The sequence below is a fragment of the Orycteropus afer genome, unplaced genomic scaffold (assembly GCF_000298275.1).
Source record: "Orycteropus afer afer isolate SDZICR_OR568_19922 unplaced genomic scaffold, OryAfe1.0 scaffold00145, whole genome shotgun sequence".
Classification (NCBI taxonomy): Eukaryota; Metazoa; Chordata; class Mammalia; order Tubulidentata; family Orycteropodidae; genus Orycteropus; species Orycteropus afer.
Window position 1 is genome coordinate 1,917,748 of NW_006921732.1, and position 4,035 is coordinate 1,921,782.

Sequence of the window (4,035 nt, forward strand, 5' to 3'; positions counted from 1 at the left end):
CTGCAGTATGGATTACATCTCAATATAAAGAAAACAAAAATCCTCACAACTGGACCAATGAGCAGCATCACAATAAATGGAGAGAAGATTGAGGTTTTCAAAGAATTCATGCTGCTTGGTTCTAAAATTGATGCCAGTGGAAGTAGCAGTCAGGAACATTAGACAACGTGTAGCATTGAGAAGGTCAACCATGAAGGAACTGTTTCAAGTCCTGAGGAGCAAGGATATCTCCTTGAGGACTAAGGTGCACTTGACACAAGCCATGATATTTCCAATTGCCTCATATGCATGCGAGAGCTGTACAATGAATACGGAAGACCGAAGAAGAGTTGATGCTTTGAGTTGTGGTGCTGGCGAAGAATGCTGAAAGTACCATGAACTGCTAAAAGAACTAACAGATCTGTCCTGGAGGAAGTGCACCCGAAATGCTCCTTGGAAGCGAGAATGGCCAGACTTTGTCTCACCTATTTTGGTCATGTTGTCAGAAGGGACCATTCCCTGGAGAAGGATGTCATGCTTGATAGGGCGGAGGGTTGACAGAAGTGGGGGAGGCCTTCAATGAGATGGATTGACACGGTGGCTGTAATGATGGGCTCAATATAGCAGGGATCATGGAGCTGGTGTGGGATTGGGCAGTGTTTTGTCCTGCTGTGCATATGGGGTTGCTATGAGTTGGAAATGACTCGATGACACCTAACAACAACGACAACAATGCCTAGGATATCGATCTTAATGCATTCCATTTTTGACAACTTCCAATTTCCCTACATTCATGTTTGATACATTCTGTGTTCCGATTATTAATGGATGTTTGGAGCTGTTTCTTCCTGTTTTGAGTTATGCTCCATCAACAAATGAAGGTCCCAAAAGCTTTACTCCATCCACATCATAAAGTCGATTCTACTTGGAGGAGGCAGCTCTTTCCCAGTTGTATTTTGCATGCTTCCTACCTGAGGGGCTCATCTCTGGCTCTATATCAGACAGTGTTTCAGGGCTATTCATAAAGTTTTCCAGTAATATATCAGACAGTGTTTTACTGCTATTCATAAGGTTTTCATTGGCCAGTTCTTTGAGATGTGGATAGCCCCTTCCTTCTTCCAAGTCTGTCCTAATCTGGAAGCTCCACCAAAACCTGTCCACCATGAGTTACCCTGCTGGTATTTGAAATACCAGTGGTATAGCCTCCAGTCTCATAGTAACATGCAAGCCACGATAGTCTGACAAATTGATGGATAAGTGGTGGATATATTGTCTGTCCAGTAACATAAAATTGAAATTATTTTTATGCATTTGTCTTTTAAATCACTGAGGATATAAAAAAGGGAAGTTACAAATAGAAAATACAGCAATACTGGAATTATATTTGTCTATCCAGTTACCTTTATCAGAGATCTTTATTTCTTCATACTGCTTCAAGTTATTTATTTTTTTAATGCCTTTTCATTTCAACTTGAAGGAGTCCCTTTAGAATTTCTTGTAGGCCAGATCTACTGGTATTTAGCTCTCCCAGCTTTTGTTTATCTGGACAGATCTTACTTTTCTCTTCATTCCCAAAGATAGTTTTACCAGATATAGAATTCATGGTTGAGAGGTTTGTTTGTTTGTTTGTTTTTCCAAGACTTTAACATGTGCTACCTTTGGCTTCCATGGAAATGCTGATGTTAATTTTATTGAGCATACCTTATATGTGGCAAGTTGCTTCTCTCCTGGTGCTTTAAAAAAAGCTTCTTCTTCATTGGGCTTAAACAATTAATTATTATGTGTCTTTGTGTAGATCTTCTTGAGTTTATCATGTGTGAAGTTTGTTGAACTTCTCAAAAGTGTAGACTCATGTCTTCCATTAGTTTTGGGAAATATTGAAGATCATTTCTTCAAATATTTTTCTTCCCCATTCTCTTCTCCATTTGGGAATCCTATAGTCCGTATGTTGGTAAATTTGATGATGTCCCATAATTCCCTCAGGCTTTATTCATTCATTTTTCATTCTGTTTCTTAGATTTGAAGATTTAAATTGTATCATCTCAATTTGCTAATTATTTTTTCTTCCTACTCAGATATCCTGTTGAACCCTTCCACTGAGTTTTGCATTTTAATTTTTGTAATTTTCAGCTCCAGAATTTCTGTTTGGTTCCTTGTAATAATCTCTATTTCTGTACTCATGTTCTCATTTCATTCATGCATTGTTTTCTTGATATCCTTTAGTTCTTTGTCCATAGTTTCATTTGACTCATTGAAGATATTTAAGCCTGTTGATTTAATGCCTCTGAGTAATAATTCCAGTGTTGGGATTCCTCATGGATAGACACTTTCGATTTCATCTAGATTATCTAATTTGTTGGTGTACAGTACTTATAATATTTGCTTATAATTCTTTTTTACTAAAGTGACTGAACACCAGATAAAGAGGAATAACTATCCATTTTGAGATCAGCTGGAAATGGAGTCTAACTTGGATTTAACTTGAGATCTAGAATCCCAAATCCTCATCTTACTGATGGTTTTCTTGCACTTTCCTTGGTACCACTTGTGTTCATCTGCATCCATACAAATAGTAACCAAAATAAATCTGGTATTTATATATACTAGACAAATAGACTTTGGGACAAAAGAAAAATATTATTCCATAGTGAAACCACCCTGAAAACCAAGGAAGGGTCACTATGAGTCGGATTCAACTCAATGGCAGTGTGTGCATATATAGCATTAGAAGTTCAAGAGAGTTACTAGCAAGAACACCTGCAAGATAATCAAAGTTACCTATTACAGGATTCTACCTTAGTGACCCTTCCCTCAGTATTCCTCAAAGTCTAGGAGCAATGTGTAGACAGCATGGTGCTGGCCTGTAATCAGATACCCAGGAGGAACATTTTCATGGCCAGCAAGCCTACTAAAATTTGTATCTTGCTTTTATCTCCTTGAGCTTAGTATGTATCTTATTTTAAGTCTGTGCCATTTGGCTCTTAACCCACTGCATGGAGAGATTTATCTTCCCACAACCTTCATGGGACACACATTCTATCTTTGTCCTTCTACCTCTGTTAGACAGTCAAAATCACTGCTAAGCCTCTCAGCCACTTCTCCGGAATGACAAAGTTTTCCAAGAATGACAACAGTCCTAAATGTTGAACTTATCTTTTTTGGACTGATTTTGAAGTTGGATTGCCTAGTACGAAGCACCTTTACACCACTTCTTTGTAATCCTTAAGCCTCACTTTATAAGGCATATCAGAATAATAGTATCTCCAACATACAGTTGAAATAAAAACTTTAATTTGCATTACTAACATTTTCTCCATTACTTTCTTAAGCCCACACAATCAACAAAACAATAAACCAGACCCTGATTTGTAGCAAATGTTATTTTCCATGATGTAAATATTCTTCTTAAGGCCAACTTCAAACAAAAAATGTGATGCCACTGAATTAGTAGTTGAGAAGAAATATGCAGTAATACATCATTATAGAGTACTTTACAATACAGCTACAATAGATGAAAATAACCTCAAGAACATACATAATAGTGAAATAATTAGGAAGGAACTAAGTTTTGAGTATTTTTTACCATTGTTTTTCCTCTTGAGTTTTGAGAGTTCTTTATTCTATGTATTAGTTGCTTGTTGGATATGTGGTTTGTAAACATTTTCCGCCAGTTTGTAGCTTGTCTTTTCATCCTCTTAATGGTGTTTCAGAGAGGAAGAGTTTTAAATTTTTTATGAAATCCAACTTAATCAATTTTTCCTTTTATGCATCTTGCTTTTCATGTCAATGCTAAGAACTCTGCCTATCCCAGATTCCAAAGATTTTCTCCTATTTTAAAACAAGTTTTATAGCTTTTCATTTTATACTTAAGCCCATAATTTATTTTAATTTTTGTATGTGAGTTTTAGGTTTAGGTTCTTTTTTTTTTTGTCCTGTTGTTAGGTGCTGCGGAGTTGGACCTGACTCATAGCGACCCCTCCTTGGGTTTCCGAGGCAATATCACTATGGAAGTAGATTGCCCCATCTTCCTTCTGAGGAGTGGCTGGTGGGTTTGAA